Below are 11,673 nucleotides of genomic sequence, written 5' to 3'. Positions count from 1 at the left end.
AATGAGTATATTTTTTCTTGAAAACCATAACATGGGGCTTCCCTGGTGGCGCAGTGGTTAAGAATCTTCCTGCCAATGCAGGGGACACGGGTTTGAGCCCTGCTCCAGGAAGATCCCACATGCCGCGGAACAACTAAGCCCGTGCGCCACAGCTACTGAGCCCCCATGCCACAACTACCGAAGCCTGCGTGCCTAGAGCCCGTGCTCCACAACAAGAGAAGCCACCGCAATGAGAAGCCCGTGCACCGCAACGAAGAGTAGCCCCACTCGCTGCAACTAGAGAAAGCCCGCATGCAGCAACAAAGACCCAATGCAGCCAAAAAAAAAAAAAAAAAACCATAACATGATATTGCAAAAGTCAGAGTAGTTTTGAAAAAATGGCAGTAATCCTGAATGAAATCTACCCACTAATATTACTCTTTCCCCCCCTTGTTCCCTAAGTCACATTTTAAAAAAATCAGTGATTTTTGGATAGCTGGTGTTTCCAGCTGCAGTGTTAAAATGGACTTGTTTTGGGGTTTAAAAAAAACCCCATTGGAGTACAAAGTTGAATGTAATGTGTGCCAAAAGAATTTAATTCCCAGCACCCAAGCCTAGATGGTAAACTGCTGTTATCCTCAACTTAATATTTAAGAATAATTTGTAGTTTTTGTTGAAACATTGGAGTAACTCTATCTAACAGAAGTAAAATTCACTCTGCTTGCAGATTTTACCTAAGATATTCATGCAAATATTTATTAAGCATCTACAGTATGCTATAAGGGGACAAAGTCCCTCCCTACTCTCATGGTACATCCATTTTTGGAGGGAGCAGTCAATAATAAACAGCAACAGAAAATTGACACCAGTAAGTGCTCTGCAGAGAAACTAGGGTAGAGTGGCTTTTTACAAAGGGGATGCCAAGAAGGTGACATCTAATCTGAACATGAAAGACTAGATATTTGAGAAACTAGAAGGAAGAGCATTCCATGAAGATGGAACAGCATGTAGTAAAGATCTAGGGCAAAGCTTGGCCTATTCCAGGAATTGAGAGAAGGCCAGTGGCCGGATGCCATCAGAGAGGTGGGCAGAGCCATATCGCTAGGGCTTGGTACCGCAGTAAAGAGTTTGGGTTGTTTTCTAGGTGTGGTGGGAAGCCACTGGAGAATTTTAAATGGAAGATGGCATGATGTGATTTACATTTTTCAGGGAATTCTCTGTTGGATGGAGAATGGATTGTAGGTGGGCAAGAGTGGATGCAGGAAAACCAGTTAGATATATCAGGGTTGAATGCCAAGGCAGAAACCGCTTTAGGTATTTTATTCAGAGAAGGATTTAAAACAAAGAGCGAGACATTTACAAAATCGATGGGAAGGACTGGAGTAGTAGTAGTGGGGGGGCTACTGCTGGACTACGGAGCTGAAGGGCTCCCACAGTAGTTGAATCCAGAGTTCAGGAATCCTGCCACCCCTGACACTGCTCCTCGTATCCACAAAGCTGGCCAGATACTGGAATACCAAGTTAACCCTTACAACTTCCTCCAAGCCCTGGTACTCTGTGACCTCGCTCTCCAACAGCAATACCAATAGGAAGATTGCCTCTGTCTTGCTTCTCTTTACAAATATTGTGCTAGTGCTTTTAACTGGCAGTATCTGATTCTAACCCAGAACTCTACATGTTAGGGTGTCTGGGACATGTTTTTAGGTTTATAACATCTCCAGTTCATGAATAAAATGGTGCTTCAGAGAGACAGTTTGCTGCATCGAAGATAGAAGGCTATTGCAGTAATAAAGGTAAAGGATGGTGGTGGCTTGGCTTCGGGTGGCAGAAGTGGAAATATACGGAAGTGGACACATTCAGAGTATGTTTTAGAGGTGACAATGATAGCACTTGTTTATTGATTGGATTTGGTAGGATAACTTCTAGACTTTTAGCTTGAGCAGTTGGATAGGTGGTGCCACTGACATAGCACGTAAAGTGTGAAAGGCCAGTGTAAACGTGACCAACAAGCAGTTGAATTTAAGTCTAGAGCTGAAGGTCTTGCCCTGGCTGGAGATCAGATTTGTGAGTTCATTGGTCTGGAGATGCTATTAGAAGCCATGGGATGTGGGCACATAAGAAGAGACTGTTGATAGAAAGCCTAGACAGAGCCCTTAGGCTCCAACGTTAGAGATCAAGCTAAGGAGAGAAGCCAGCAAAGGAGATGGAAAAGGATTGGGCCTAGAGGAGGGAAAATCAGGAGAGAAGCATGAGAGCCAAATGAAGAAGGGGTGCTCAAATGTGTCAAGTGCTGGTAAGAATTCAAGTCATTTGAGAATAGCAGTGGCCCTTGGATTGGACACATGCAGTCTCAGTGGAGTGGTGGGAACAAAAGTAAGATTAGTTTAAGTTGAGACAATATGAGGTCTAACTAAAGATTTATCAATTTTGTGGATCTTTTCAAAGAAGCAACGTTTGGGTTTTTTGCTTCTCTATTTTACTTGTCTCTAATCTTCATTATTTCCTTCCTTCGGCTTGTGTTGGGTTTAGTTTGCTCTTCTTTTTCTAGTTCCTTAAGGTTCTCTATTTTATTTGTCTCTAATCTTCATTATTTCCTTCCTTCGGCTTGTGTTGGGTTTAGTTTGCTCTTTTTCTAGTTCCTTAAGGTGGGTGGTTAGGTTATTGCTTTGAGATCTTTCTTATTTTTTTAAATATGATCATTTATAGCTGTGAATTTCCCTCTGAGTACTGCTTTCACTGCATCCTGTAGATTTTGGTATCTTGTGTTTTCATTTTCATTCATCTTGCAGTATTTTCTAGTTTCTTTGTGATTTCTTCTTTGACCAATTGGTTGTTTAAGAGTGTGTTGTTGAGTTTCCACATATTTGTGAATTTTCTAAATTTCCTTCTGTTATTGGTTTCTAATTTCATTCCATTGTACTTGGAGAACATACTTTGTATGATTTTGATCTTTAAAAATTTTTTGAGACCTGTTTTGTGGCCTAACATATGGTCTGTCCTGGAGAATGTCCTCTATGCCATGGAGAAGAACACTGTATTCTGTTGTTAGGTGGAGTGCTCTGTAGATGTTCACTAGGTGTAGTTAGTTTATAGTATTGAGTCTTCTGTCACAGAAGACTTTCCATTGTTAAATGTGGAGTACTGAATTCTCAATCTTTATTGTTGAACTATTTCTCCCTTTAATTCTTGTCTGTTTTTGCTTCATTTACTTTGGTGCTTTGTTTTAGGTGTATATATGTCTATAATTGTCATATCTTCTTGATGGATTGGCCCTTTAACATTATCATGAATAAACTTTTTTGTGTCTTGTAACAGTTTCTGTCTTAAAAGTCTGTTTTGCCTAATGTTAATATGACCACTGCAGCCCTGTTTTGGTTACTGTTTACATGGCATATCTTTTTTCATTTTTTTATTTTCAACCTATTTTTACCTTTAAATTGAAAATGTGTTTCATGGAGACAGTGTATAGCGGATTATGTTTTAAAAATCCATTCTGTCAGTCTCTGCCTTTTATTTTTTATTATTATTATTTTTAAATTAAGTAATTAATTATTTATTTATTTTTGGCTGTGTTGGGTCTTCGTTTCTGTGTGAGGGCTTTCTCTAGTTGCGGCAAGCGGGGGCCACTCTTCATCGCGGTGCACGGGCCTCTCACTATCGCGGCCTCTCTTGTTGCAGAGCACAGGCTCCAGATGCGCAGGCTCAGTAGTTGTGGCTCACGGGCCTAGTTGCTCCGCGGCATGTGTGATCTTCCCAGACCAGGGCTCGAACCCGCGTCCCCTGCATTGGCAGGGGGATTCTCAACCACTGCGCCACCAGGGAAGCCCCTCTGCCTTTTAATTGAAGATTAATCCACCACATTTCACGTAGTTACTGATAAGGACCTACTTCTGTCATTTTGCTATTGGGTACAAACTTGTAACTAGAAGATGAATAAGTTCTGGAGATCTAATGTACAAATTGTGATTATAGTCAACAATACTGCATTATATACTTCAAAATTGATTTCTATATTTCTTATATCTTTTTTGTTCCTCAGTCTTCCATTACTGACTTCTTTTGTGTTAAAGAGGTATTTTCTAGTGCGCCATTTTAGTTTGCTTGTTGTTTCTTTTACACTATATTCTTGAGTTATTTTCCTAGTGGTTTCTCTGGGGGTTATAATTAACATCTTAGTTTATACCAATCCAGTTCTAATTATTACTACCTTAATTTTAATAGGATATAAAACTTGGCTTATATGTAACTCCATCCCCCCACACTTATGTTGTTGTCACAAATTACATCTTTATTGTGTGCCTATCAACATAGATTTATAACTATTTCTTTATGCAGTTGTCTTCTAAACCAGATAGGAGAAAAAAAAGGAGTGACAAACAACAAACATATTTATATTTTCTTTTAATATTTACCTGTTGTATTAGTTTCCTAGGGCTGCAAAGTACCACAAATTGGGTGGCTTAAAGCAATAGAAATTTATTCTCTCGCAGTTCTGGATGCCAAAAATCTGAAATGAAGGTGTCAGCAGAGCTGGTTCCTTCTGGAAGCACTGAAGGAGAATCTGTCCCTTGCCTCCTAGCTTCTCATGACAGCTGACAACCCTTAGCAGTGCTTGGCGTGCAGATGTATTACTCTAATCTCCATCTCCATCTCACATGGCATTCTCCCTGTGTGTCTGTGTCTTCACATGCTGTCTTACAAGCACACCAGTGGTATTGGATTAGGGGCCTACCTTACTCCAGCATGACCTCATCTTAACCAACTGCATCTGCAACAATTCTATTCCCAGATAAGGTCACATTCTGAGCTATTGGAGATTAGGACTTCAACAAATCTTTTTGGGGAGACACAATTCAACCCGTAACGCCAGGAATATGTCAGAGCTTTTCAAAGCCCTTATTTGCTGAAGCATCTCATTCTCCACTCTTTCCTCTCAAGCTTTTTGGTTAGTCTGTCGTTTGTCCCATTTGTTATCCAGTGCTCCCGGTAGCTGTGACTAATACATTGCCTTTAAACGTTTTTTGACAAATGCCCCTGGGCAGCTGCCTCAACACTGGCAGAATTCTTAGTTCGGCAAGATAAAGGTAAACGCTTTGAGCCAGTCCTCCAAGGAGCCGCCAGGCAGATGGTTATGGACTGAATTGTGTTTTTAGGGCTCACCCTCCCACCCCCTCCCCAGCCCCTCTCAGATTCATATGTTGAAGTCCTGACCTCCAGTGTGACTCTACTTGGAGATAGGACCTTCAGGAGATAATTAAGGTTAAAGCAAGTCATCAGGGTGGGGCCCTAATCCGATGGGATTGAGGTCCTCACAGGAGGAGGAAGAGACACCAGAGAGCCCTCACCAAAAACTGAATCGGCCAGAACCTTGATCTTGGACTTCCCAGCCTCCAGGACTGTGAGAAAGTAAAATTCTGCTGTTTCAAACAACCAGCCTGTGGTATTTTGTGACTGCAGCTTGAGCTAATACACAGCTCAAAACAAACAACCACAGTTCTTGGCAAATGAGGTCCATTGTTCTGCTCCCTCTGGCGCTCTTACCCGTTCCAGAAATACAGGCTGTTATTGTCTAGGCTACCCCTGAGCTGGGGAGCAGGGATGGGACCAGGATGAGTTAAAACACCACCAAGCTCTATGTCTTTATCGAGATTCAGCTGTTTTTGCCTTGATTAAGCATTCCCCCGGGCTGCTGTAAGCTTTTACTTGTTTTCCAGAATTTTGAAAAAGTTGATTCTGGGGCTTCCCTGGTGGTGCAGTGGTTGAGAATCTGCCTGCCAATGCAGGGGACACGGGTTCGAGCCCTGGGCTGGGGGGATCCCACGTGCCGCGGAGCGACTAGGCCCGTGAGCCACAGCTGCTGAGCCTGCGCGTCTGGAGCCTGTGCTCCGCAACAAGAGAGGCCGCGACGCTGAGAGGCCCGCGCACCGCAATGAAGAGTGGCCCCCCCACTTGCCACAACTAGAGAAAGCCCTCGCACAGAAACGAAGACCCAACACAGCTAAAAAAAATAATAATAAATAAATAATTAATTAATTAAAAAAAAAAAGTTGATTCTGACAGTTTTTGCCAGTCTCTTTGTTGCTATTTTGGAGGGAAGGACTTTTGATGTTCCTTATTCCTCCACTTTCACTGATGTCACCCCACGTGCTCTTTTAACAATGTGACACTGACACTCCTCCCACTAAGAGGTGGGGGCCTTTGTTCCCGTCCCTTGAATCTAGGTGGGAGCTTATGACTGCTCCGACCAAAAGAGGCCCACAGAAGTGATGCTCTGTGACTTTCCAGGGTAGGTTATGAAAAGGATACAGCTTCTATATCCTTTTTTTCAGGAGCTAGTCTTCGGACACTTGCCCTGGGGAAGCCAGCTACCATGCTGTGAGGGCCCAAATTAGCCCATGTGGAGAGACCAGGTGGAGAGGCCCCTGGGGAGAGGAAAGGAGGCCCCAAGCTGATGCCAGCCTCCATCTGCAGACATGTGAATAAACTAGCCTTCAGATGCTTCCAGCCTCCAGCCCTCAAGTCTTCCAGCTGAGACCTCAGACATCGTGGAGCAGAAATAAGTTGTCCCTGCTGTGCCCTGTCTGAATTCCTGACTCACAGGATCTGTGAGCATATTGCACAGTTGTTTTTATGCTGCTATATTTTGTGGTAATTTGCTAGGCAGCCACAGTAACTGGAAAGTCACCAAGTGTGTCATATGGTACCAAGCAGTGGACAGACTTCTCATCCCTTTCAGCACAGATGGATTTAAAGGGCCCGTGCTGGAGAGTGCAAGTGAGGAGCATCGAGATTGTCTCACGTGCTCCCTTTTCCTCCCTCCAAACAGTGGCTTCTCTTGTCTTCCTAGATTTTGTGAGTGTCTCCACCTTCCCAATCATCCAGGCTTGAAACCTCAGAATGTCTCTGATTTTTCCTTCCCCTTCACCCTCCTCACGTGGGTAGCAAGTGACACCCACTGTCTTTTTCACAGCCTCACAAATTTGTTCTTTACTTCCCATTCCTAACAGCCTGTACTTGAAATTCTAGGAGTTCATTATTACTTACAGAATACAATGCAATGGGGTAGAAAAAGACTGCCAGTAATAATAGGCATTATGCTCTCAGGTTTCATACTAGCAAAAGGAAGCATTTAAAGCTTTCCAAGGGCAAGAAATGATAATGCTTATAGATATGAGATGGAAGTCTGCTGTATTTTGAGAAGGCGCCTCCAGGGCCATTCAAGAAGCAAATCACTGGGTAGTCTCTGGAGTACTTCTTTATTTTTTATTTTTTGTTGTTTTTTTAAAAAAATTTATTTTAATTTTTTTTGGCCGCACTGCACGGCTTGTGGGATTTTAGCTTCCCGACCAGGGATCGAACCCTGACCCCCTGCAGTGGAAGCGCGGTGTCCTAACCACTGGACCGCCAGGGAATTCCCTGGAGTGCTTCTAATCCTTGGATCCACTTTGTTCCTGTGTTTAGTCAAAGCTCTTTTGCTCCAGCCCCTCTGAACGATCCCGGGCTACAAATCTAAACTTGGTTTACAAAAATCTAGAGGTGTTAGATGTTATTCCAATATTGACTGTTAAACAAATCCCTTAGTTCTACTTTCTACAAAAATATTCATTCAATAACTTACACCATTTTCTTTATCCTAATCCAAACAGTATTTGTAAGGAGAGTTTTTGACGAGTTAAATTTTAAAAATCTGAGTATGACCTGCAAAGTCATCTCAGCTTCCTGTCTTAAAACTATAAAATAGATGCAATTTTCCTCAGGTGAGGACCCAGTTATCCAAAAATAATGATTTTATTTTTGAAGCTCCATGAGAGAAAATCAGTTACTGACACAGAGTTTGCATAAGGATTATTTCAGGTCCTATTTAGAACTTGGGTATTTAACTTGTACTAGTTGCTGCAGACATCATAAGAAAAAACCCTTTTTATAATCTAGAATTTCCTCTTTAAGACCCAGAAAGCTGTTTGCTATGAGAAGCAGGGGGAGAGTTGCATCCTCTGAAATCTGACCCTGTCAACCATTGTTTCCTAAGTGCCTTGAACACTGAGCAGCTCATATTTAAGAGACTAAATTTTAAAAAAGAAAAGAAAAGAAAAAGAAAAAGAGGGGGATAGTAGCTACCAGTCATTCATTTATTTTAAAAAATATTTACCAAAGTCAGAAAGAGAAAAATACTGTATGCTAACACATATATATGGAATCTAAAAAAAAAAAAAAAGTGGTTCTGAAGAACCTAGGGGCAGGACAGGAATAAAGACGCAGATGTAGAGAATGGACTTGAGGACACGGGGAGGGGAAAGGGTAAGCTGGGGCAAAGTGAGAGAGTGGCATGGACATATATATACTACCAAATGTAAAACAGATAGCTAGTGGGAAGCAGCCGCATAGCACAGGGAGATCAGCTCGGTGCTTTGTGACCACCTAGAGGGGTGGGATAGGGAGGGTGGGAGGGAGGGAGATGCAAGAGGGAGGAGATATGGGGATATATGTATATGTAGAACTGATTCACTTTGTTATACAGCAGAAACTAACACACCATTGTAAAGCAATTATACTCCAGTAAAGATGTTTAAAAAAAAATTTACTAAGCACTTAACTATGTGCTGGGCACTGTTCTAGGTGCCAGGTATATGGCAGACAAAAATCCCTGCCCTCGTGGAGCTTGCATTTTAGGGGTAGAGAGGATGAGATAATAAAATAAGTAAAAGGTGTTAGAGAGTGTTATGCACGTCAGAATTTTAAGTAATCACAGGACCATGTTTTTTTTTTTTAATTAATTAATTTATTTTTGGCTGCGTTGGGTCTTTGTTGCTGTGCGCAGACTCTCTAGTTGTGGCGAGCGGGGGCTACTCTTTGTTGCAGTGCTCGGGCTTCTCACTGCAGTGGTTTCTCTTGTTGCAGAGCACGGGCTCTAGGTGCACGGGCTTCAGTAGTTGTGGCAGGTGGGCTCAGTAGTTGTGGCTCGTGGGCTCTACAGCGCAGGCTCAGTAGTTGTGGCGTGCGGGCTTAGTTGCTCTGCATGGGATCTTCCCGGACCAGGGCTCGAACCCGTGTCCCCTGCATTGGCAGGTGGATTCTTAACCACTGTGCCACCAGGGAAGCCCAGGACCATGTTTTTAAAAATGCTATGGAGCAAAATAAAGCTGGAAAGAGTGACAATGTTGGGATGGGCTTGAGGAGGGTAAATTTTAGAGGCCAAGGAGGCCTTAGTGAGAAGGTAACACTTGAGTAGGTGAAGAAGGTGAGAGATTTAAATATCCGGGGGAAGATTGTCCAAGCCAGAGGTTTTAGCAAGTGCAAAAGTCCTGAGGTCAGAGCATGGCTGGCTGTTGGAGGAACACAAGGAGGCAGAGGGAGTGGACCAGGCGAAATGAAAGGTGGTGAGGCAGGTCCTGTTGGGGCTTGTAGGGCATTTTAGTGAATGGGGTTTTTTAGTAGGAGTACAAGAGAAGCCATTGGAGGATTTTAAGCAGAGGAGTGATGATCTGAGATCATTGTGACTGCTGTGTTGAGGACAGTCTGAAGGGAGCAAATGAAAAAGCAGAGAAACTAGTTTTTGTAGGCTATTATAAAAGTCCAGGAGACATGGAAGTGGCTTGGATTAGATGGTAGCAGTGGACGAATTCTATTATAATTTGAAGATAGAGCAAACCAAATTTGCTGAGAGATGTGGGTGGGGTGTGAGAGAAAGAAGAGATAAGGATTACTTCAAGGTTTCTGTCTGGTAACTGAAAGATGAGTTGCCCTTAACTTAGATGGGAAGACTCCTAGAGGAGTGAGTTTAAAGAGATCAGATCAGGACTGTTAAACTTTAGGTGCCCTTCAAGGGGAGATGTCACAACAGTAGTTGAATATACAGGTCTGGCATTTAGGATAGAGGTCTGGCATTTAGGATAGAGGTCTGGGCTGGAGAAGTTGGGAGAGGTCAGCATATGGCAATTGTTCAAACTAGAAGACTGTATGAGGTCACCAAGAGAGTGAGTGTAGATGGGAAGGAAGAGTTCCAAGGCCTGAGCCATGGGGGACTTCAACATTCAAAGATGTCAGGGAGAAGAAGGCCCAGCAAAGGAGACTGAGGAGGGGACAGAAGCAGGAGGAAAACTAAAAGAGCATGGTGTTCTGGAAGCCACGTGAAGAAAATGTTTAAGCAGGTAGGTGATCCAGTTGTGAAGTGTTGCTAGGTAAGGTATGAAAAGAATGAACTGTGTATATACCATGACAAGGTCTTTGGAGAACTTGAGTAGAGCAGGTCCAGTGAAGTGGTACAAGTAAGACTGGAGTGGGTTCAAGAAAGAATTGATCCTATTATATAGCACAAGGAACATATTCAATATCCTGTGATAAACCATAATGGAAAAGAATATGAAAAAAATATATATGTATAACTGAGTCACTTTGCTGTACAGCAGAAATTAACACAACATTGTAAATCAACTATACTTCAACAAAATTTTTAAAAAAAGAAAGAATTGGGGGCTTCCCTGGTGACGCAGTGGTTGAGAACCCGCCTGCCAATGCAGGGGATACAGGTTTGAGCCCTGGTCCGGGAAGATCCCACGTGCCGTAGAGCAATTAAGCCTGTGCGCCACAACTACTGATCCTGCGCTTTAGAGCCCGCGAGCCACGACTACTGAGCCCACATGCCACAACTATTGAAGCCCGTTCACCTAGAGCCCGTGCTCCACAACAAGAGAAGCCACCACAATGAGAAGCCCATGCATTGCAACAAAGAGTAGCCCCTGCTCGCGGCAACTAGAGAAAGCCCGTGCGCAGCAACAAAGACCCAATGCAACCAAAAAAATAAATAATAAATAACTTTAAAAAAAAAAAAAGAAGAAAGATTTGGGAGAGAGGGGCTGGAGAGAGCAAATATGGACTTTTTTTTTTTTAAGATAGGAGAAATAAAAGAATAGTTATGCTAATGGAAAGATCTTTGCTTTTCCAGTGAGGAACCTAGCTTTCTCACCCACCCTCCCTTCCTTGGACTTCAGATTTGGATATTTGCTGTTTCTTGGAACCCTCACTTTGAGGAATGTTAATAGGGAATCTGAACTGATATGGAACTGAGGATTGTGAAAATCAACTTATTTCACATGTGGAATTCTCTTTCCCCAACTTCCCACTACTTTGGGGGAAATAACACATGTGGCCAGGAGTCCACTTACTGTGGCCAGTAAGTTACTAGGCTGTTCACAAATGTTTCTCCCATTCTGGGCACATGGCAGGAGAGCCACTCTTGGGTACGGCCATGTGGTTTTGTTTGTCACTTCATAGCAGCTTTAAGACCAGTGAGCAGTCTCCCACATTGCCTTGGCTGACAGCAACTGTGGAAGCAGTGTTAAGACGAAGCATCTACCAGCCAGGGTCTGAGCCATAGTGATGAGCAGAGCCCCTTTGCTAAGCCGGGATAGACACCTAGTATGAGTAATAAACTTTAGTTTCGTTAGTTTTATTTTGGGATAGCAAAACCCAATCCATCCTGACACAATGCCTAAGGACCAAAATAAACAGTGATGTACCGGTCTCCACAATAACCAGCAGATTGCAAATTTCAGGGTACGCAAGTTTTACTTTCCCATACCAGGGGCAAAGAAAACCCAATAAATAACACAGGTAATAAAACTTGACCTCACTGTCAGTTCTCCCTTAAATCAAAAACGATTGAACCTTGAAAATGTTAACATTGTTCTTAAAATA

This window comes from Balaenoptera borealis (assembly GCF_965194805.1).
Source record: "Balaenoptera borealis genome assembly, chromosome: 4".
Taxonomy (NCBI): Eukaryota; Metazoa; Chordata; class Mammalia; order Artiodactyla; family Balaenopteridae; genus Balaenoptera; species Balaenoptera borealis.
The sequence above is the reverse complement of the archived record's forward strand: the minus strand, read 5'-3'. Positions refer to the sequence as shown.